General features: G+C 35.7%; 1 pseudogene; it reads right to left on the reverse strand.

Annotated features, from left to right (window-relative positions):
• Positions 1-5168: 5168 nt before the first annotated feature.
• Positions 5169-25589, reverse strand: part of LOC123955264 — a 29272-nt pseudogene continuing 8851 nt past the window's right edge.

Consider the following 25589-nt stretch of genomic DNA (forward strand, 5'->3'; position numbering starts at 1 on the left):
CTACTTGTGATCTTTCTCTCTGTCAAATAAATAAATAAAATCTTAAAAAAAAAAAGAATTCTGGATCAGTGACACAGGACTTTATTACTCATGACAAAGCAGTAGCAAGGGTTTCTGGTGATCTGCTGCTTTGGCTTCCCAGACCCTTCTAAACCCACAAAGATAATGCCAGTGGGCCTAAAATAGATACCTTCATCCAGGAGGACAGGAACGCAAAGCTTGAGGAATTTACCACTTTCACAGTAGGCAAAAGTAAACCTGCTCTTTGGGAAAAGACCACTTCATCTCTCAAGGTTGCTTCCTGCAAACATGAAACTGAGGCATTCCTGGGTAGAATACAGTCAAGGTCTTGCATTCTTGGCATATCAGACCGGAAAGTACAGGAAACCTCATGGTCCATGACAGATTGCCCTCCCAGCAATTTTTATTTTCCAGTCATGTACCCAATCTCATCAATTCCTGGTATAAGACTGTTTTTCTCTCCTTAGTTTAAATATTTAGGTTTACTTCTCTATAGTGATTTTAAAAATGGGCATTATTTTTAACGTTTTCTGTAGTCCTGTATATACATTTATTCAATCTATAAATAGTTACTGAGTACTTACTATGTCAGGAAATGTGTTACGGGTTAAAATAGGCTTGTTCCTAATTCTTGGCACTGTTATTTCTCTCAAGAATTATAGACGTGCAATAGGGGTGCCTGGGTGGCTCAGTTGGTACAGCTTCTGCCTTTGGCTCAGGTCATGACCCCAGGGTCCTAGAACAGAGCCCTATGCTGGGCTTCCTGCCCAGTGGGAAGCCTGCTTCTCCCTCATCCTCTGCCTCTTCCACCCTCTTTCTTTGCCCCTCCCTCCTGCTCCTGTGCTCTCTCTCTCTCTCATGCTCTGCTCTCTCTCAAATAAATAAATAAAACCTTAAAAGAAATTAATAGCATGCAATATGATTTTTTAAATATTTTCAAAGTATCTGATTTTGTAGCTTATTCTTCATAGATTTTCTTCCTCAAATTTGATATTTCATGCAAGCTTTTCCTAACTTTTCACTGATTATTTATTCCATGCTTTTGAGAATCTATCATTGCAGCATAACAAAGCATCATAAATAAAATAAAACTATTTTCCAATAGCATCTGCATAAGCAGTTTTTAACTTTTGCATTCTGATTTTTGTGCCATAGTCACAACCTTCAACTTGAGATGTAAATCCATCTGTGTCCCCTGTAGTCTTCTACTTTCCCTCTCCAAACCTGCAAGTCACTAAAACTATGTTCCAGGTTTCTTCTGGCTCCCTCAATGCTCCTATATAAATCTTTATCTACAGAGAGCAGTTGGTAGGTTTCAAGTATTTTGGCAGGCTTGCCAATGCATCTTAGATGCTTATTCTAGAAAAGGAGCACATATTCCAAATGACAATTCAATTTCAGCCTATAGATGTCTACCACACTCCTTCTCATTAAGGTGCTACAAACGACCCTATGTTTCTCTTCCTCCAAGGAGTAATAACATGATTCCAAACACCTGCTATTGCCCACGCTCTCCTCCTTGGTTGGTAAAGCAAGGAAAGTCAAGTCAGTTTAAGAATGTACAAATTCAGGGGCGCCTGGGTGGCTCAGTCGTTAAGCGGCTGCCTTCTGCTTAGGTCATGATCCCAGCGTCATCCCGCTCCCTGCTCAGCGGGAAGCCTGTTTCTCCCTCTCCCTCTCCCCCTGCTTGTGTTCTCTCTGTGTTTGTCTCTCTGCCAAATAAATAAACAGATCTTTTAAAAAATGTACAAATTCACAATTAATTATACTGAATTTCAGATCTTTCTATTTTGTGGCAGGTTCTATATAATGTTAACCTCTTGGCATTAGTTGTGATTTCCTCTTAACTCTTTGAATTTTTTTTCTTTCCGAAGTGCTTTATAATTATAAAATATATAATATTTTATAATATTTATATTTTTATACTTGTAATATTTATATATATTTATATATACACATATGTATGTGTATACATACATATATATATTATAATATATAATTTTATATAATTTGTATAAATATATATTTATAATATAGTATAATATTTATCATTATAAAATATATAATTATAAAAAATTAATTCTGAAGTGCTTTATAATTATAAAGTTTTTCATAACATAATTTTTTTTCATATTATTTAAGAAGCCTTTATCCTGATATATAAGCCAGTGTGTTGACAGGCCTTCTTTGATTCCCTCAGTTTCTCTCTTAGGAAAGCTAGCTTGTATGGATATATGAGATAAAAAAATAAACACCTGCTATCCCTGCCAGCAATTTAAATAGCTTCATTAAATTAATGCTTATGGATTCCAAGTTGAAATTTTCTCCTTTAAAGCTGTTAGAGGACTGATTTGATGGGACTATTTCCTAGAAATCAAAGAGACCCATACAAACATTGCCTTCACCCTGCTTGACCATTTTACTTCCCTCCCAGATAATTTCTGTTAACATTAAAACTGGGGTGCCTGGGTGGCTCAGTTGGTTAAATGTCTGCCTTTGACTGAAGTCGTGGTCTCCCGATCCTGTGAGCAGGCCCGCGGAGGGGCTCCCAGATCAGCTGGGAGTCTGCTTCTCCCTCTGCTTCCCCTGGCAACCCCGGGCTTGTGCTCTTTCTCAATCTCAATCTCTCAAATAAATAAATAAATAAATTTTAAAAAAAATAACTAATTATTATAACTACTTTTGCTAGAATATCAAACTCATTTTTTCCTTAGTAAACAAATAGTTATGTTAAATGATATTTGTCATTTAATGAATACTTACTGTGTTCTGGGTGCTCTATTTCATGTATCAAATTCTAGCATAGGTAGCTCTTACAATGTGTGCTGTAAGTGAAATGATGTAATTCTAAATGCTTTCAAATATGAAAAGTGACTCTGAGACTCAACATGAGACAGTAAGATTCCAGATTCATGCTTTTAATCACTGATACACATACATACAAGTATATTTAATTTTCGTAATGACCTTGCAAGGCTAGTTATCCATAATTTAAAAATGAGGAAACTTAGGTAAAGAGAGGTTAAATACATTTCTTTTTTTTTTTTTATTTATTAGACATTTGTATTTTTCCTACAGTGCTTTGCTGCTTTGTATTTTTTTTTCCCATTTTATTTATTTTTTCAGCGTAACAGTATTCATTCTTTTTGCACAACACCCAGTGCTCCATGCAAAACGTGCCCTCTCCATTACCCACCACCTGTTCCCCCAACCTCCCACCCCTGACCCTTCAAAACCCTCAGGTTGCCCCAACCTCCCACCCCTGACCCTTCAAAACCCTCAGGTTGTTTTTCAGAGTCCATAGTCTCTTATGGTTCGCTTCCCCTCCCCAATGTCCATAGCCCGCTCCCCCTCCCCCAATCCCACCTCCCCGCAGCAACCCCCAGTTTGTTTTGTGAGATTAAGAGTCATTTATGGTTTGTCTCCCTCCCAACCCCATCTTGTTTCATTTATTCTTCTGCTATCTCCTACCCCTCCATGTTGCTTCTCCATGTCCTCATATCAGGGAGATCATATGATAGTTGTCTTTCTCCGATTGACTTATTTCACTAAGCATGATACGCTCTAGTTCCATCCACGTCGTCGCAAAGGGAAATACAAATCAAAACCACAATGAGATATCACCTCACACCAGTCAGAATGGCTAAAATGAACAAGTCAGGAAATGACAGATGCTGGAGAGGATGTGGAGAAAGGGGAACCCTCCTCCACTGTTGGTGGGAATGCAAGCTGGTGCAACCACTCTGGAAAACAGCATGGAGGTTCCTCAAAATGTTGAAAATAGAACTACCCTATGACCCAGCAATTGCACTACTGGGTATTTACCCTAAAGATACAAACATAGTGATCCGAAGGGGCACGTGTACCCGAATGTTTATAGCAGCAATGTCTACAATAGCCAGACTATGGAAAGAACCTAGATGTCCATCAACAGATGAATGGATAAAGAAGATGTGGTATATATACACAATGGTTAAATACATTTCTAAGGGCCATCTGCCTATAAGTAGTAGATCTCAGATTCAAACCTAGGTTATGTTGACCTCTTTTACAAAGCACATTGCCTCTTGTATAAATTTCTTTTATCTTAACTAAAGCTTGCCAAATAATAGTAAATAATCATTGTATCAATCATCTAATGGCAAAATAATCCTACATAACAAACAACCAGAAAAGCCCAATGAATACATTTTGTAATAAATATATTTATCTCACATGTCCATGTGGTTCTACTTACTTGAGCTGGGCTTGTTCATGCATCTGTATTCAGCAGTGGGTCAGGTATACAAGTTTCTGATCCTGGCTAAGCTGACTTGCATGTCTTGGAATTGGTGGCTGTCAACTGGTTTAGAATGGTATTAGTTATAACGACAGAAGCAATTTGGCTCTGTTAGCCTGAATATGCTCTAGTGGAAATGACAGAAGTTCAAGAGAAAGAGTGGAAATATAAGATTCTTTTTCAATTGCCTGCTTATGTCACATCTGTTAACATCCTATTGCTCAAACAAGTCACTTGACTGGGTCCAGAATATCAGTGGGAGGACTGCAAGGTTACATGGTAAAAGGTGAAGTATTGGAACCATAATACAATTATTCTGCTATAGTCATTGTCATTGGGACTAGGTAAGTCATAGAATTATACATTAAGTTGTGTGTAAGAGCTGATTAGTAAACTTTCAGGAATTTTGTGAGCCAGATTTTAAACCATTAGCTTGAAATCAGCACATAGTGGAAATATTTATGTCACAAAATAATCAAATACTACAAATCAGGGGTTTGTAGAATCAGTTTACCAGCACACCATTTTATGTATCTCAAATCTTTCAATCTAATGCTTCTCCTAGATACAGAAAATTTCAAGTGATTATGTGATCAAGTTCCATTTCTACTTTACATCAGAGAAACAATATAAGCATTATGATCAGGTTGCTATTTTGTTTTCTTTCCTTAGTTACCTTCTATGTATGCAAATAGCCTAAAATTAATGGTTCTAAAGATAGATGGCTCATCATTTCCTGAGTAAGTACAGTAAGAATTGTAATTAAGTAAACATCATCAAGGAAATTACTTATGAGTCTAAAGATTCCAATTTGCTAATTTTAAGGGTATTTTAATTCATTCATCCTGTGTTTTCAGCAAATCTGCTGTAGATAATCCCAGGGGAAGCATCAGATTACAGAATCTATGAATTTTTGTAGAAAGTTCAAGCTGTAATTTAGGCTGACCTAGGATTCACAGATCATATGTGGAGCTCCTTTTATCACTCAAAGGATTTGAGCATAGGTGTGTCTTTTTCTTTTTCTTTTTCTTTTTTTTTTCCGTATCCATTATTTTTAATGTCCAGAGTTTATAATATGAGGGCCAGATCTCTCTCCCCACCTCAGGTTTATAAATTTTCGATTGGCTTATGAGGCCAATAGGGATACTTCTTGTCTAATTTGGTTTCTGGGAAGGCTTCATTCAGGTCCTCAGTGGTCATCTGATCAAATGGAATTATGTTCCTTAGCTTCTCCAGTTGTTTTCGTATTCCACAATCCTGGCCTTTGAGACAGACAAAAACTCAGCACAACTTTTCACATCTTCTTTTTCTTCAGTGTTCACCTGAACAGTGTATTTATCCTCTGGCACAGGAATCTTCAGGGCATTGAACTTCTTCTCAAAGTCATCTACCAAGCCAGCCTTTGCCACACTGGCCTTGTAGTAAGCCCAGTCGATAGCAGGGGGTTTCTCAGGGAGAGTAGCCAACTTGGAGTAAAGTGTCTCATTCCAAGATTTCAGGGAGTTAGCAATGGCCTTCTGGTTTCAGGGTATGATATCCCCAAAAGCTACCCAGTCAATGGTTTTAAGAGCAAGTTTTCGCCCAGCCATCTTGAGATCCTTCACCGACCCCGGCTTCTCAGAGTCCACAGCAGCAAGGGGTGTGTCTTTTTTATAAGAAATAAAATAAAAATTCATTTTATTTCAGATACAAGTAAAAGTGTTTCACAAACTGCAACTGATGATGCTGAGAATGCAGAAAATGCAAATCTTTGTACCCTTTTAGCCATTCCACAAGTCTCTGGTATCTCACCACTGTCCATCAAACAGAAAAGAAGAAAAGGTGCCAACAGACCATGATTCAAGAAATTATATAATACTAGAAACTGTTGAAAATAACTATGGATTGGTGTTTTGCTTTCCCCAGTAGGTAAGGAACATATGAAGTGATTCTTCTTATTCTGTGAAAATTCTAACTATAATAGTAAGTTGTGATACTGTTCCCAATATTTCTTTCTTATTAAAAAGTAAAAACACTGAATTTGAGTACATAAACATATGTCCTCTCTCTTTTTTTGTAGAATGTAAAGGTAAAGACTATGCCTGAATCCAAACTCTTACAGTTCAAATTTAAGCTCTGTGACTTTGAACAAGTATTTAACCTTTCTATGGTCATTTTCTTCATCTGTAAAATGTGGATAAAAATAGTATCCACCTCATAGGGTCATTATGAGTATTAAAAATGAATACACATATAGTACTCAGAACAGTACCTATAAATTCTTGAAAAATGTGTGCTATTGATAGATATTACTCAAACCATTTTCATTCAAGTCGGTTTTTAAAAACTAGTTAGCTCAAAAAATTTAATCATATCAGTTGTCATTATTTAAAGATGTTCCTTTATTTTCAAGGATTTGTTTCATTTGTTATATCAGTACACTTTAGGAGTTTAAAGTTATAGTCTGAGGAAGGCACCAGCAGTTCAGTTTCAGGGTGAAGAAAAGAATATCAGACATTTCAGCTTTGAAGACCACCTATATTAATCTATACAGAAGTGTGTAATAAAACCATATGAAAGAAAACATGTGATATATGTATCACTTATAATTCTATATCCCTGAAATTATAGGATATACCATAGGTCTAAGTATTCTTAATAATGTTCTTTGTTTTAGGTATCTTTTAACTAGGAAAAAACTTAGATGTATTAGAATACCTGTGTTTTTATCTTTTAATAACTAGAACTTCACACTGAAGTCAATAAGAAAGTGTGAATTGTTATCTGTTGTTGGTATATGTCTGACAAAGTCCCAGAAGACATATGAAAAAAGATAAGAAAAGTCCTGGCAATGGAATATGAATTACTATAAAAGGTGACTTTATAATTTTATAATGTATTAAGTAGAGATGTAAAAACCATTTATATTTTGTAAGCATGGAACTTAATTATACGGAATAGATCACTGGAAATCTCACATATACAAAAACATACATATATCTCAATGAAAAATCCACTGAGGTAAAAATTGGCAATTGAAAATTTATATTCTATAAAATGATTTTTATCATACAGTGCTTCTATTTGGAGCAAAAGTGTTATAAGACTAGTGATGTTATTTATAAATTTTTTTGGGAAATCATGTGCTGTGGCAATATTAGGCAGCATCTGTAAAGCAGATCCAGTTTATTTCTCTAGGCAGTATTTGAAGACATATGTAGAGTAGAAAATTATTAAGGTAATAAACATGGAAACTGCTATACTCTCAATTAATATAAATATATATAAAGATATATTATGTATATTGATATATTTTACAGAATATAAATTTATTCTTATATTTTAATTAAGAGAAATATGACCAATATTTATACTTATTGAAGATTAAATAGCCTCAGACACTTTTAATATGAAATATATTTCATGAAATATATTATTAGGAAATTATATAACTTCAATTTTAACTTAAAAATGAAAACATGATAGGAGAAGAACAAATGAAACAAGATGGGATTGGGAGGGAGACAAACCATAAATGACTCTTAATCCCACAAAACAAACTGGGGGTTGCTGGGGGGAGGTGGGGTTGGGAGAGGGGGAGGGCGTTAGGGACATTGGGGAGGGTAAGTGCTATCGTGAGTGCTGTGAAGTGTGTAAACCTGGCGATTCACAGACCTGTACCCCTGGGGATAAAAATACATTATATGTTTATAAAAAAAAAATTGGAAGGGGAGGCGAACCATAAGAGACTATGGACTCTGAAAAACAACCTAAGGGTTTTGAAGGGACGGGGGTGGGAGGTTGGGGGAACCAGGTGGTGGGTAATAGGGAGGGCACGTATTGCATGGAGCACTGGGTGTTGTGCAAAAACAATGAATACTGTTACGCTGAAAAAAAATAAATAAATTTAGAAATGGGAAAAAAAATTGGGGGACAGCGGGAAAAAAAAATGAAAACATGACACAAACATGTAGAGGCTAAACAACATAATACTAAATAAGCAATGAGCCGATGAAGAAATGAAAGAAAAATTTAAAAAGTACATGGAGACAAATAAAAATAAAAATACAATGGCTCAAAATCCTTGGGACACAGCAAGAGCAGTTCTAGAGAGAAACTATAGATACAGGCCTACCTCAAGAAATAATGAATAACTGAGATAAATAATCTGATCTTGCACTCAAAGGAACTGTAAAAACAAAAAAGTCCAAGGTCAGCAGAAGGAAGGAAATAACAAAAATCAGAGCAGAAATAAATGAAATATAGACTAAAAAACAATAGAAAAGATCAGTGTTGTCAACAGCTGATTCTTTGAAAAGATAACAAAATTGATAAACCTTTAGCCAGACTCAACAAAAACAAAAACAGAAAGAGAGAAATAAAATCAGAAACAAAAGTAACAACTGACACCACAGAAATACAAAGGATTATGTGGCTACTACAAAAATGTATATGCCAAGAAATCAGACAACCTAGAAGAAATAGACAAATTCCTAGAACTACAGAGTCTTCCAAAACTAAATCAGAGGTGGTGAAAAGAAGGGTCATATGCACCCCAATGTTCATAGCAGCAATGTCAACAATAGCCAAAATGTGGAAAGAGCTAAGATGCCCTTCAACAGATGAGTGGATAAAGAAGATGTGGTCCATATGCACATGGAATATTACCCAGCCATCAGAAAGGTTGAATACCCAGCTTTTGCATTAGCATGGATGGGACTGAGGAGATTATGCTAAGTGAAATAAGCCAAACAGAGAAAGTCAACTATCTTATTGTCTCACTTATTTGTGGAACATAAGGAACATATGGAATACATATGCTAATGGGTAAGGAATAGCTATAGGGAATAGCATAGAACATTAGGAGAAGGAAGGCAGAAATGAAGGGGAGAAATCAGAGTGAGAGATGAACCATGAGAGACTATGGATTCCAGGAAACAAACTGAGGTCTTTAGAAGGGAGACGGGTAGGGGATGGGAGAGCCTGGTGATGGGTATTAAGGAGGGCACAGATTTCATGGGTGTTATGAATCCCAAACAATGAATCCTGGAACACTATATCAAAAACTAATGATGTACTTTATGGTGACTAACATAACACAACAAAAAAGTTAATTAATTAATTAATTAATTTTAAAAAGAAAAATAAATCAGAAAGAAATAGAAAATTTGAATGGACCAAAAACTAGTAATGAAATTGAATTGGTAATCAAAAAACTCCCAACAAACAAAGTCCAGGACAAGAGAGATCCACAGGTGAATTCTACCAAACACAGAAAGAAGAGTTAATACTTATTCTCCTCAAACTAATCCAAAAATTAAAAAAAAAGAAAAGTAAAGTAAAGGAAGAAAAGCTTCCAAATACATTTCACAAGGCCAGCATTACCCTGATACCTAAACCAAAGACATTACTAAAAAAAGAAAATTATAGGGCAATATCTATAATGAATATAGATGTGAAAATCCTCGACAAAATATTAGCAAACCAAATTCAACAATACATTAAAAAGATCACTTGCCATGATAAAGTAGGGTTTATTTTGGGAATGCAAGGATGAATCAATACTCCCATATCAAAACTGCGTAACACATGGAAATCATATGATCATCTCAATAGATGCAAGAAAAGCATTTGACAAAATTTAATGTCCATTCGTGATAAAACCCTCAACAAAATGGGTTTAGAGGGAATATACTGTAATATATTAGAGACCATATATGAAAAACCCACAGTTTTTCCCACAGTATATATACCCCCAGTATACAACATTATACTCAATATTGAAAAATTGGAAGCTTTTTCTCTGAGATGGGAAACAAACAAGGATTTCTGCTCTTACTATTTTTATTCAGCATATTACTGGAAGTCCTGGCCATAGCAGTCAGACAAGAAAAAGAAATAAAAGGCATCAAAATGTGCAAAGAAGTTAAACTGTCTTTATTTGCAGATAGCATGATACTATATAGAGAAAACCCTAAAAACTCTACCAAAAAATTACTAGAATAAATGAATTCGGTAAAGTTGTAGTATACAAAATTAATACACAGAAATCAGTTACATATCCTTTTCCTAAATATTTTCTCTTTGAGAGAAAGAGAGAAAGAATAAGTAAGGAAGGGTCAGTGAGAGAAGGAGAGAAAGAATCTCAAGCAGCCCTCCACTGAGCAGGGTGCCTGATGCGGGGCTCAGTCTCATGATCCTGAGATCATGACCTAAGCTCAAGCCAAGAGTCAGATATTCAACCAACTGAGCCACCCAGCAACCCCCCAATTGCATTTCTGTATAGTAGTAACAAGCAAAAGAAAAATTTGGAATGTAATTCCATTTATAACTGCACCAAAAAGAATAAAATACCTAGGAATAACTTAAAGAGGTATAAGACCTGCACTCTAAAAACTATAAAACAATAATGAAAGAAGTTGAAGATAATGTAAACAAATGGAAAAATATTCCATGCTCATAGATTGGAAGAATCAGTATTGTCAAAATGTCCATACTATGCAAAACAAGCTACAGATTCAATGTAATCTCTATCAAAATACCAACACCATTTCCCACAGAACTAAAACAAATAATACTAAAATTTATATGGAACCATTAAGAGTCCCAGTACAACCAAAACAATTTTGAGAAAGAAGAAAAAGGTTGGAATTATCACAGTTCCAAATTTCATTACATACTACAAAGCCATGGTAATCAAATCAGTATGGTATTGGCACAAATATAGATATAGATCAACAGAACAGAATAGGAAGCTGAGAAGCAACACCACATTTATTATAACAGTCAACTTGTTGCAAAGGAGACAAGAACATACAATGAAGAAAAGAAAGAATATTCGATAAATGATGCTAGGAAAACACAAGAGCTACATAAAAAAAAATAAATCTGGACTTTTATTACACTATACACAAAAATAAACTCCAAATAGAATAAAAGCATAAATGTGAGACCTAAAACCAAAAAACTCCTGGAAGAAAACATAGGCAGTAGTTTCTTTGACGTTGGCCTTAGCAACATTTTTTGTAAATACACTTCTTCAGGCAAGGAAAAGAAAATAAAAAATAAACTATTGGGACTACTCCAAAATAAAAAAGTTTTACACAGATTCAGGAACCATTAATAAAATGAAAAGGCAACATACCAAGTGGGAGAAGATATTTGCAAATGATATCTCTGATAAGGGGTTAATAAAATATGAAGAACTGATAAAACTCAATGTCCCCCAAACCCAAATAATCCAATTTTAAAAATGGGCAGAGAACCTGAATAGATCTTTTTCCAAAGAAGACATGCAGATGGCAGACATATACAAAGTGGTCAAAACTTAAGATTTTTTTTTTCTCTACTACTTCAAATGCAAACTTAATTTGGATATATTGAGTTTCCATTTCAAGGGTCTTGTCTTTCTTGTCTCACTTTTAAGGCTTCTATGCCTTTATCCAGATGATGGCCTACAAATAATTTGAAAGGGTAAACTTGTAGAATTTTTTATACAGCTGGTTATAAGATAATTTAAAACTTTCAACTTTATACTCTTCCTCTTGATTAGATGTATCTGTCCTATGTTCCTCAACTTCCCAGACTGCAATGAAGACAGCTGACATAAATCAGTTAAAAATTTCTTATATGGAATGGTAGTGGCCTATAGATACTGATTAGAAAGGGGATATTTGCTACATCATTGGCTAAAGACTAGAATCAGCAGATGTAAGTTCATTGGCTTGGGTAATATAATTAAACAAAGATCTTTCACACTTTTATGTGTAGATCTCTAAGTACAAGGAAGAGACAAGCATAAGACTTTATCTGGAGATTAAATTTACTCCTGAGAAGATAGTAGTCTCCAGCCATTGAGCAGACCTCAAATTCATACTGAAGCAGTAGAGAAAAAAAAATGATAGGTTTTGACCACTTTGGATTTTGCTGGTCATCCATAAGAAGTTGAGACCAGTATCATTTGTACCATCTACTACGATAAATTCACATCCTCTTATGGAGACATGGGACAAAGTCATTATGAGCTGGTTTTAAGAAACTTTACCTGGTTTAAGTAAGACACTAAAAAAAATATTTTAAAAGAATTTGAAAATTGGATACTTTTTTCATGTGACACCACAAATCAGTTTAAACACACACTGATACATTTCTTGAGGCAAATGATTGCTTGGGGTCACATGTAAAGACACCCATAAGAGAGAGAAATAGACGAGCTAGCTAATGAGAGCCTATAATAATTATACTGAGATACGATACTTTTTGTCCTCTTTTCCTCCATCCCTCATTTCATAAGGACATTTGGCTATCATTATGTTGTTTAAAAGGAAAAAAAATTAAAAATCTAGAAAGAATGGTTAATGTAAGACAATGAAATTATATGTAAAAGAAACCAGTGCAACAAAATATAAAGTGAACAGGAATGAAACTAATTGTGCTCCGTCTCTTAAAAGCTGAATTTTGTCAGGTGATAGTTTCAAATTTAGCTTGGTATTTGTATCAATCTTGTATCTTGGAGAATTAGGATATTTTCTGAAGGCTTACTATCTATATAGTATCTCTGTACACATAGTCTGTCTCTGACTATGTTTGAAGATTTATTAGTTACTTATTTATTTGAGAGAGAGAGTGCATGTGCTTAGGATGGGGAGAGAGAAGGGAGAAGGAACAAGAGAATCCGAAGCAGACTCCCCACTGTACATGGAGCCCAACACAGGAGTTGATTCCAGGACCCTGAGATCATAACCTGAGCTGAAATCAAAAGCTGGATGTTAATTGACTGAACCACCCAGGAGCCCCTCCCTATGTTTGATTAAGGGTACTTTATTCTATAGTTTTGTGATATCCTAAACGGTCAAACCACTATTTTAGCTGAACAACATTTTTGTAGAGGAAAAATTAAATGCAATACAGGACAGGCTGTAATAAAAGAAGTGTTACATGAGAGACCAAAGAAATAATCTTCTTTATCATTATGGCATCACCAAATAAATCCATATAAGCCTGTGAGGTTTGCTCTGAATATCTGAAATAAGGCTTCTTTATTGCATGTCATGAACTGTCAACACTTTCCACACCACAGAAGTTTAGCCCATGATCTGTCCCATAAAATGTGTGAATCCACAGATACTTTATGGTTATATGACACTTATAAATAGAAAATCTTATTATCAAGCTTCATGACATATCCTGATTTAAAAGTCTTAAGGACCATAGAGCAATCAAGAGACTACATAAAATGTAGCTATACTGCAGTAGTTATTCCATTTTGATGTTATGCATAATTAGCTTTAATATCATCTGTGGTTTGTAAAAATGAGAACTGTAGGCATTTCTTTCAGCTAGAAATACAAAACTTCAAGAAGGTTGTCATGAAGAATAATAAATGAAAGTTACTGTGAAGGACTTTACAAATATGAATAGCCATACCCTGTCCAATAATCAAAGAACATTTTTAATGTGAATGAGCTGAAAATTTATATAAAAGTACTTGTTTATAATTAAACAGTTCAGATAAGTTACTCTATTGCAATCAGACCACTAAAATCAGTTCTGGACATTATATTTTAAGAGGGAAATATATACTTTTAGCCAATATTCAGAGGAAAACAAGGATTCATCCTTTTGAGGCAAGCTGTGGTATTTGGGAAGAGGTAGGCTGGAGAAAAGATGAATCAGGAGAGATACAATGTTTTGAATCATTTATATATGGCTGTCATGGGAAGAAGAATGAACTGTTCTCTGTGTCTCCAAGATAACAGTGGGACAAAATTTTTGATTCCATATAATGTTGACTCTGGAGCTCTCTGTAGATAGAACAGGCTACCTCAAGAGGAAATAGATTTGTAGTTGCTAGACATATTCACATACAACTTGGCTTAATTTTTGTGGAGAAGTTTCAAACACAGGAAAAGCAGTAGTAAAAATAAATCTTTCCATTTTTGAAGTATTTAACAACTTTATGAATATTATACAATGAATGTGAACATATATTGCAACAACAAAGAGTCTCTTTTATGTGTCCTAATGATGACATTTTTATTAGGAAGAACAGTAGGTGATATAGTCCTATCTCATTTTAAAGTTCTTGGCAGATATTACAGTTTTAACAAATTGAAGGCTTGTGGGAACCCTGCCTTAAGCAACTCTATCAGCACCTTTTTCCAACAGCATTTGCTCACTTCATGTATCTGTGTCCCATTTTGATAATTCTCACAGTATTTCAAACTTTTTCATTATCATTATATTTTTATGGTTACCTGTGATCAGTGGTCTTTGACATTAATATTGTAATTATTTTGGAGTGCCACAAACAGTGCATATATAAGAAGGCAAACTTAGTGAATAAATGTTGTGTGTTCTGATTGCTTCACAGACTGGCCATTCCCCCATTTCCCTTCCTCTCCTTAGGACCCCCCATTCCCTGAGATACAGACAGATTAAAATTGGTCACTTAATAACCCTACAATGACCTCTAAGTGTTCAAGTGAAAGGAAGCATTGCACATCTCTTCTTTTAAATCAAAAGCTAGTTATGATTAAGCTTATTAAGGAAGGCATGTCAAAAGTTGAGATAGGCCAAAAAGTAGGTCTTTTGTGCCACAGTTAGTCAAGATATAAATGCAAAGAAAAAGTTCCTGAAGGAAATTAAAAGTGCTATTCCAGTGAACACATGAATGATAAGAAAGTGAAACAACCTTATTGCTGGTATGGAGAAAATTTAAGTGGTCTGGATATAAGATGAAAACAACCACAACATTCCCTTAAATCAGAGGCTAATCCAGAACAAGGGCCTAACTGTCTTCGATTCTGTGAAGGTTGAGAGAGGTGAAGGAGCTACAGAAGGAGAGTCTGATGCTAGCCGAGGTTGGTTCATGAGGTGTGAGAAATTAAGTTGTCTCCATTACATAAAAGTTTAGGGTGAAAAAAGAAGTGCTGATGTAGAAATTGTAACAAGTTATCCAGAAGAACTAGCTAAGATAATTCATGAAGGTGGCTACACTAAACAACAGATTTTCAATGTAGATGAAACAGTCTTCTATTAGAAGAGGATGTCATCTAAGACTTTCATAGATGAAGAGAGGAGAAGTCAATGCCAGACTTCAAAGATTCAAAGGACAGGCTGACTTTCTTTTTAAGGGCTAAAACAGCTTGTGATTTGAAGTTGAAGCCAACGTACACTTACCATTCTGAAAACCCAGGGTCCTTAAGAAATTTGTTAAATATCCTCTGCCTATTTCTATAAATGGAACAGCAAAGCCTGGAAGACAACACATCTGTTTATAGCATGGTTCACTGAACATTCTAAGCCCACTGTTGAGACATACTGCCCAGGAAAAAAAAAATACTTTCAAAATACTACTGCTCATTGATAATGCACCTGGTCATCCAAGAGCTCTAATGGAGATGGACAATGAGATTGGTTAATGTTGCTTTGATGACTGTTAACACAACATCCATTTTGCAGCCCAAGGATCAAAGAGTAATTATGACTTCAAGTCTTATTATTTAAGAAATACATTTTGTAATGATATAGCTTCATACACAGTGATTCCTCATACAGATCTAGACAAGGTCAATGGAAAACATTCTGGAAAGGATTCAGCATTCTAGATACCATTAAGAACATTTGTGATTCGGGGCGCCTGGGTGGCTCAGTGGTTTGAGCCGCTGCCTTCGGCTCGGGTCATGATCTCAGGGTCCTGGGATCGAGTCCCGCATCGGGCTCTCTGCTCGGCAGGGAGTCTGCTTCCCTCTCACTCTCTCTGCCTGCCTCTCTGCCTACTTGTGATCTCTCTCTGTCAAATAAATAAATGAAATCTTTAAAAAAAAAAAAAAAAAAAAAAAAAAAGAACATTTGTGATTCATGGGAAGAGGTCAAAATATCAACACTGAGAAGATTTTGAAGAAATTGATTCCATCTCTCATGGGTGACTTTAAGGGGTTCAACACTTCAGTGGAAAAAATAACTACAAATGTGGTGGGGGAAAAAAACAACAGAGAAAAGAAAACCAAACTAGAAATAGGTCCTGAAGATGGGAGTGAATATAGCTGCAATTTCATGATGAAACTTTAATGGATAAGGAGTTGCTTTTTATGGATGAGCAAAGAAAGTGCTTTCTTTAGATGGAATCTATTGGTGAAGATGCTGGAAAATTATTGAAATGACAACAAAAGATTTAGAATATTACATACATTTAGTTGATAAAGTAGCTGCAGGTTTTGAGGGGATTGACTCCAATTTTGGAATAAGTTCTACTGTGGATAAAATATTATCAAACAATGCATGCTATAGAAAAAATGGCTTGTGAAAGAAAGAGTCAATCTATGTGGGAAATTTCACTGTTGTCTTATTTTAGGAAATTGCCACAACCAGCCATTCTACCATTCTAACATTCAGCAACCACTACCCGCATCAGTCAGTAGCTGTCAACACTGAAGCAAGACCCTCCACCAATGAAAAGATTATGACTCAATGAAAGCTCAGATTATGGTAGCATATTTGAGCAATAAGAACTTTTTAAGTAAGGGATTGTACACTTTTTAGACATAACACTATTGTACACTTAATATACCATAGTATGGCAGAAACGTAACATTTGCATGCCTTGCAAAACCAAAAAAATAACTTGATTCGCCTTATTGCAATATCCCCTTCATTGTGGTGGTCTGGAACCACACTTGCAATATCTCCAAAGTATGGCTTGAATTATCTTGTGGCCCTCACTATTTCTAGTTGAAGCCCCATCCACGAATAGCTACTGTGCTAATTTTTATGATGGCTTCTCCTTTTGCTAAAATTAGTTAAACAGAAACAACTCTATTTATCTGCATTCCAGGATAAAAGCGATAATTTGGGGTAGGGAGAGATGTAGGCACGGACAGTGTCTCTCTTTGTATCATCACAGAAAGCCCAATAACCACTCAATAATTTGTACCAGTTACATGCATACATACATACATACATACAGAGCATTGAATCATCATTCAGTGGATGTTATTGACTAAGTAATCACTTTAATAAACTTCTCCCCACTCTGAAGTTTTTCTCATTATAGATCTTGGGTGAGCTTAATTTGGATGGAGTCAGGAAAGCTAAACTACAATTGAATGCAGTGTGGTAGTTATATTTACACAAATGTTACAGAGAAAGTCTCAAGGTAAGATGTGGTTGTTAAATTAGGCCTTCTTATCATACTAATGAATGTATGGCACATGTAGGCTATATAACATCACTGATGTTACAGTAAATTTGAGAGAAACTTAGATGTTCAGAAAAATTAGAGGACTTTTAGAAATCCTATAGGTATTTCTTTTAGCTTAGAAAGAATTTTTGGAAACCAAAATGTATTAATCATTATAAAAGTCACAACTCTAATCTGCTGAGATAAAAATCCTAGAAAAATGACCCAACAGGAAATTTCTGTGGATAGATTTAAGGGGACACTAATAAGATCAGGGCTTCAGGAGAGCAGTTTTGAGCTGTGTCCAAGGGGAGTAGACTAGAGAACTTGTTTGCCAATAATGTAAAGATGTAAGTGAATTTGTTTTGAGCCTGTGAAAAACTCAAAACTAGAAAAATGTATCTGTGAAGGCAAGAATAACCTGGGACTTGTGGCAAAATGATTGTGGTTGTCAGCACCTATAACTGCTCACCATATATAATTTATTTTCAAGATTCCCTGACATGGAGTTAAGGATGGTTATGTACTTGAATATATTCTGAAAATACTCTACTGTAGTGCATAGTTAATAGAAGACAAAGGACCAGAGAAGGGAAGAAAGGCTGTCAATAAAAGAGGTTTAATATATGGAGAAATTTTTCCTCTCCATCCCTCCCAAGATTTCTTTCCCATTAATACCAACTCCTTTTAAATTTTGACTAGTGACAGCAGAAGATATTCCAAGACATGCTATTCTGGGAGCCATTTTAGTTGAGCTTTTTTTACTCACAAATATAAAGATTAGATGTTGCTTTAGTCCTTAAGTTTAATCTATTTGTATATATCATTAGAAAATAATTATTAGGTTTTCTTTTTTTTTTTTAAGATTTTATTTATTTATTTGACAGAGAGAGATCACAAGTAGGCAGAGAGGCAGGCAGAGAGAGTGAAAGGGAAGCAGGCTCCCTGCCGAGCAGAGAGCCTGATGCGGGACTTGATCCCAGGACCCCGAGATCATGACCTGAGCCGAAGGCAGTGGCTTAAACCACTGAGCCACCCAGGCGCCCCAATTATTAGGTTTTCTTAAAAAATATATTTAAATTCAATTAACTAACATAGTGTATCATTCATTTCAGAGGTAGAGTTCAGTTATTCATCAGTTGCATACAACGCACACTATTCATTACATCAAGTGCTTTCCTTAATGCACATCACCCAGTTACCCCCTCCCCCAACCCTCCTCTGCTCCAGCAACCCTGAGTTTGTTTCCTATGGTTAAGAGTCTCTTATGGCTTTTAAACATGGAAAAAGTGTATGCAGTGAATTTTTCATGTTTCCTATGCCATGCAATGCTGTACTATAGTATTAATATTTTTAGTATATAACCATTAGTATTATGACTGAACAAATCAATTTTTTAAAATATCAAAATATTAAAAGACTTCTTTTTGTGATTTTAAATAATCTCAGAAACACAGCAGTGTAACTTCATTCTCTCAAATCCATTGTTTCTTTTCCACTCCCAATTCTACTGGTCTAGTCTGTATTATAATTTCTTGCCTGCACTATAATAATTTCTTAAACTCCTATCTTCCTCCATTCCATTCATCCTATGAAAATGGGACGATTAATCACATAATACTATTTTACAATTGTCAAATACCTGCTTAAAAATCTTCAGTAGCTCACCAGTAACTACAGAACAAAAATAGGTGGCCATTGTAATTTATTGAGCAAGCTCTAATTAACAAAATGTTTTAGTGGGTTGATCTTAGTAGCAGCTTAAAGAAAGGAGATAGGAAGACTATGCACACGGTAATTTCAATAATCTGGTTAAAATGATGAAAACCTAAATGTAGTAGTTGTACCTATAACTCAGGGTGAAAAATGTCCATGAAATATGGCAAAAATTTTAATTGTTTGAGGATAGTTTAATTTAAAGAGAAAAGGAGAAAATCAGAAAGCAAGGTGACTGAATTACTAAGAGGATACTGCTGCCAGTCACTATAATGTGGGAAAAATTAGAAAAAGCAACCAGTTTTGGGGATGAATTGATTAATTAGAAATGGTTATTGGAATGAGAATAAAAATGTTCATTAGTGGGAAGTGGGTAATGACTTATGTTTACATTTGGGGACTTGAAATAAGGATTTGATGATAAAGGTGAGAATTTAAACATTAAAAAGACATTAAAATTCATGGAAATGCATGCATTATCAGAGGAAATAGCTTTAAACAGGGAAGAACATAATGTCAGAGGTTGAACTTTAAACAACACCTACACTCAAGAGGGCAGCTTAGAAGCTAGAGTTGATAAACATTAACCGCACATGTAGGAAGAGATCTGGTAGAGTTCAGTGCCTCAGAAGTTCAGCAGAAATAAACTGCTGAAATATCAAAGAGGATGCAGATGATAAAAGGCTTGTATATTGGTGATGTGAAAAATCTCACCGAATCCAAAGATGACATTTGAAGAGTAAGAATCAGAGTCCTGGAGACAAATGATAAATTGTGTGAAGATTAAAAGGAGATGGAAACAATGAATAACAGATTTATAATGGGCTTCTTACATACCTTAGAATATTAAGAAGTTAAGATAGTTACTGGTTTACGTAAGATAATTTTTTAAAAAAGATTTTATCTATTTATTTGACAGAGAGAGGTACAGCGAGAGAGGGAGCACAGCAGAGGGAGTGGGAGAGGTAGAAGCAGGGGTCCCATGGAGCAGAAAGCTCCATATGGGCCTCTATCCCAGGATCCGATCGGATGGTAGACGCCTAACCACTGAGCCACCCAGCTGCCCCGTCAAGTAAGATAATTGTTTAATATCAAGGAGGTTTGGCAATGTTTAAAGATAAAAAAGAGTGGAAAGAAAAAGACTGAAGCAGCTGGAGGAGGTAAAAATAAGAAGTTAACAACTCTATTTTGGGGGCGCCTGGGTGGCTCAGTGGGTTAAGCCGCTGCCTTCGGCTCAGGTAATGATCTCGGGGTCCTGGGATCGAGTCCCACATCGGGCTCTCTGCTCAGCAGGGAGCCTGCTTCCCTCTCACTCTCTCTGCCTGCCTCTCTGCCTACTTGTGAGCTCTCTCTGTCAAATAAATAAATAAAATCTTTAAAAAAAAAAAACAACAACTCTATTTTGCATTATACAGGCACTGAGTAGAAAGTACAGATGAGAAAAAGAAAAGGAGCAAATTTTAACAGGACCCACTGAGCTAAAGATAAGGACAAATGAGAAACCTCACTCTGCTTTTATTGTTTGTTTGTTTGTTTTTTTCCCAGGAAAAACAGAGATCATCTTTTGAAAGTGAGAAAACCTGGGAGTTTCAAAGAGAAACATTCTGTGATGGTTAAATTGTCAAGCAAGTTTAATTTTAATAGCATAAATTTTGGACCAACTCATCGTAGTTCTCCACCGTCTCTCACCAGTGTTTGGTGATATAGAACTAGAAATGTATGGAGCACCTGGGTGGCTCAGTGGGTTAAAGTCTCTGCCTTTGGCTCAGGTCATGATCCCAGGGTCCTGGGATCGAGCCCCACATCAGGCTCTCTGCTCAGCAGGGACCCTCCTTCCCCCTATCTCTCCCCCTGCTTCTCTGCCTACTTTTGATCTCTGTCTGATGAATAAATACATAAAATCTTAAAAAAAAAGAACTAGAAATGTGGAAATCAAATACTGGGGAGAGATTCAATATTGAGTATCTTCTTATGGGCTTGGCAAAAATCTACCATGAGATAGAACCCAAAGCATACATAATGTGACATAATTTATAAGGGCCTCAACACACTAAACCATAAAACTATTCTAAATATGGAAGTTCTTAATGTTTTTAAATAGGTATTAAACTATTTCTAGAAATTTGTACTGTAAAATTGACCAGATATACTTTCTTAACGGTGTTCTTAGTGTTCCATAATAACACTATTCTAACTCTGTGAGATGCCTTAGAGTTCATACAGCACTTGCCCCTACATATGTCATTTGATTTTCACAAGTCCAGGCACAAGTCAGCTTGAGTCAAGATAAAGAATTCAGAGTATATGAGTTGTCAATCATGAGTTTTCAACTTTGTCAATCATGAGTTTTCTTTTTCTCTACCATTTATAAGGACTTAGGAAAAGTCATGGTAACATTATAAGAAGAGAGGAAAAACAAAACAAAACACTCCATTTACCATGCATTTTAAAATTTTTATTTTTTTATTATTTATTTATTTATTTATTTATTTTAGTTTGCTTCTACCTGTGGTTTTGGTTCTCACTCTGCCTTCTGCCTAGCAATTAAAACCTGGGTTGTGCCTAAGACTATGGGTTATATAAGAACAATCTCTGCACTTACAAGCTTATTGAAAGGGCTTTGTAACCTAGTTTTTCTTTGGATCTGATAAAATTCTAGGCAGTTGCAGCAATATAATTAAACACATTCAAAGTACTGAAGTTTAGTCAAATAATTCAGCAAATTGTACTATCTTCTCTGTGCAAATACTATAAAATGTGCTTAAAATTTACATCACAGGGGAAATAAGAACTGTTCAGGGAAGAAGTACAGGTTTTACAGGATAGCAAGATCTGCTTTACATGTATAAGCAGATTGATATCTCTGTCGGAAAAGCTAATGTGCTCCTGGGTCGTGTTATAAGATGTCTGGCACATAGAGCAAAGATGGTGATAGACTGCTTGTTTCCCTTTATATTCTTAATATCACTTCACATCATAGGTGTGTTCACCAACAGACTCTTAGAAAATATTAGATCCATCCAGAAGAGGGATCATATCAGAACTATTTGGAAGAACTATGAATATTTAGTCAGAAAATTAAATATGGATGGGCAGAAGAAGAAGGATTATCATTATAGTGTATGACTTACAGAGGAGAAATTGAAGGCCCTTATATTGACCTCATAGGAGGCATATTTAGATTCAGAATAAGTAAGATTACTTCATGAGGATTTTAATTTATTATATATTAAGAGATAGACAACTTATTGTCAGGAGCTTCAACTTGGGTACAAGATTGCATTAAGATATAGTTAAGACCCTTTTCAAATTTGATATTGATTCTTCATGTATATTAATAATTGTAAATCATGGTGTGATTATGTCTGTAGATAAATAAAGCCCCATGGAAATAAAACAAAAAGATTTTTGGCATAAGGAATAATCTTTATAGAGTATGTACCATTTGAGTTGAACCTTGAATGGTAGGATTTGGGCTGTAACAGTGGCTATCTCAAACTGACAAATGATTTCAGTATATGAGGATTCCAGTTACTCAAACTACAGTTTAGATACAAAAAGGTAGAATTTTATTTTTTGTGTATGTGATTAACATATAATGTATTATTTGCCACAGGGGTACAGGCCTGTGGATCATCAGGCTTACACATTTCACAACACTCACCATAGCACATACCCTCCCCAATGTCCATAACCCAGCCACCCTAACCCTCCCCACTACCTCCCAGCAACCCTCAGTTTGTTTCATGAGATTAAGAGTCTTTTTATGCTTTGTCTCCCTCCTGATCCCATCTTGTTTCATTTTTCCCCCTCCCTACCCGCCACAAGCTCCTGCTCTGTCTCTCAAATTCCTCATATCAGAGAGATCATATGATAATTGTCTTTCTATGATTCACTTATTTAGCTTAACATAATACCCTCTAGTTCCATCCATGTCATTGCAAATGGCAAGATTTCAGGTTTTTTTTAAAAGGCGAAATTTTATATATATATATATATATATATATATATATATATATATATATAAAATCTCACATCTTTATCCATTCAACTATTGATGGACATCTAGACTCTTTACATAGTTTGGTTATTGTGGACGTTGCTGCTATAAACATTTGGGTGCACATGCCCTTTCAGACTACATTTGTATCCTTAGGGTAAATACCCAGTGGTGCGATGGCTGGGTCATAGGGTAGCTCTATTTTCAACTTTTTGAAGAATCTCCACACTGTTTTCCAGAGTGGCAGCACCAGCTTACATTCCCACCAACACTGTAGGAGGGTTCCCCTTTCTCTGCACCCTTGCCAACACTTGTCCTTTCCTCACTTGTTAATTTTAGCCATTACGACTGGAGTGAGGTGGCATCTCACTGTGTTTTTGATTTGTATTTCCCTGATGCCAAGTGATGTTGAGCACTTTTTCATGTGTCTGTTGGTCATTTGGATGTCTTCTTTGCAGAAATATCTGTTCATGTCTTCTGCTCATTTCTTCATTGGTTTATTTGTTCTTTGAGTGTTGAGTTTGATAAGTTCTTTTTTTTAATATTTTATTTACTTGACAGAGAGAAATCACAACTAGGCAGAGAGGCAGGCAGAGAGAGAGAAGGAAGCAGGCTCCCTGCGGAGCAGAGAGCCCAATGCGGGGCTCGATCCCAGGACCCTGGGATCATGACCTGAGCTGAAGGCAGAGGCTTTAACCCACTGAGCCACCCAGGCACCCGAGTTTGATAAGTTCTTTATAGATTTTGGATACTAGCCCCTGATCTGATGTCATTCCAAATATCTTCTCCCATTCTGTTGGCTGCCCCTTGGTTTTGTTGACTGTTTCCTTTGCTGAGCAAAAACTTGATCTTGAGGAAGTCTCAATAGTTCATTTTGCCCTTGCTTCCTTTGCCTTTGGTGATGTTTCTAGGAAGAAGTTGCTACAACTGAGGTCGAAGAGGTTGGGGCCTGTGTTCTCCTCAAGGATTTTGATACATTCCTGTCTCACATTAAGGTCTTTCATCCATTTTGAGTCTATTTTTGTGTGTGGTGTAAGGAAATGGTCCAGTGTCATTCTTCTGCATGTTTCTGTCCAATGTTCCCAAAATTATTTATTGAAGAGATTGTCTTTTTTCCATTGGACATTTTTTCCTGCTTTGTTGAAGATCAGTTGACCATAGAGTTGAGGGTACATTTCTGGGCTCTCTCTTCTGTTCCACTGATCTATGTGTCTGTTTTTGTGCCAGTACCATACCGTCTGATGATTACAGCTTTGTAATAGAGCTTGAAGTCTGGAATTGTGATGCTGCCAATTTTGGTCTACCTTTTCAACATTCCTCTGGCTATTCAGGGGTCTTCTCTGGTTCATATAAATTTTATTTGTTCCATTTCTTTGAAAAAGGTTGATGGTATTTTGATAGGGATTGCATTAAATGTGTAGACTGCTTTAGATAGCATAGACATTTTCACAATATTTGTTCTTTCAATCCATGAGCATGGAACATTTTCCATTTCTTTGTGTCTTCCTCAATTTCTTTCATGAGTACTTTATAGTTTTCTGTATACAGATTCTTTGCCTTTTTGGTTAGGTTTATTCCTAGGTATCTTACGGTTTGGGATTCAATTGTAAATGGGATCAACTCAATTTCTCTTTCTTCTGCCTTTTTGTTGGTATATAGAAATGCAACTGATTTCTGTGCATTGATTTTATATCCTGACACTTCATTGAATTTCTGTATGAGTTCTAGCAGTTTTGGAGTGGAGTCTTTGGGTTTTCCACATAAAGTATCATGTCATCCGCAAAAAGTGAGAGTTTGATTTCTTCTTTGTCAATTCAGATGCCTTTTAGTTCTTTTGTTGTCTGATTGCTGAGGCTAGGATTTTTAGTACCGTGTTGGATAGCAGTGGTGATAGTGGACATCCCTGCCCTGTCTCTGAGCTTAGGAGAAAAGCTCTCAGTTTTTTCCCATTGAGAATGATATTTGCTGTGGGTTTTTCATAGATGGCTTTGATGATATTAAGGTATGTACCCTCTATGCCTACACTGTGAAGAGTTTTGATCAAGAAAGGATGCTGTACTTAGTCAAATGCTTTTTCAGCATGTATTGAGAATATCATATGGTTCTTGTTCTTTCTTCTATCAATGTATTGTATCACATTGATTGATTTGCAGATGTTGAAACAATCTTGCAGCCCAGGAATAAATCCTACCTGGTCATGGTGAATAATCGTTTTAAGGTACTGTTGGATCCTATTGGCTAGTATTTTGGTAAGAATTTTTGCATCAGTGTTCATCAAGGATATTGGTCTGTAATTCTCCTTTTTGATGGGGTCTTTGTCTGTTTTGGGGATCAAGGTGATGCTGGCCTCATAAAATGAGGTTGAATATTTTCCTTCCATTTCTATTTTTTGGAACAGTTTCAGGAGAATAAGT

This window comes from Meles meles, chromosome 13 (assembly GCF_922984935.1).
Source record: "Meles meles chromosome 13, mMelMel3.1 paternal haplotype, whole genome shotgun sequence".
Taxonomy (NCBI): Eukaryota; Metazoa; Chordata; class Mammalia; order Carnivora; family Mustelidae; genus Meles; species Meles meles.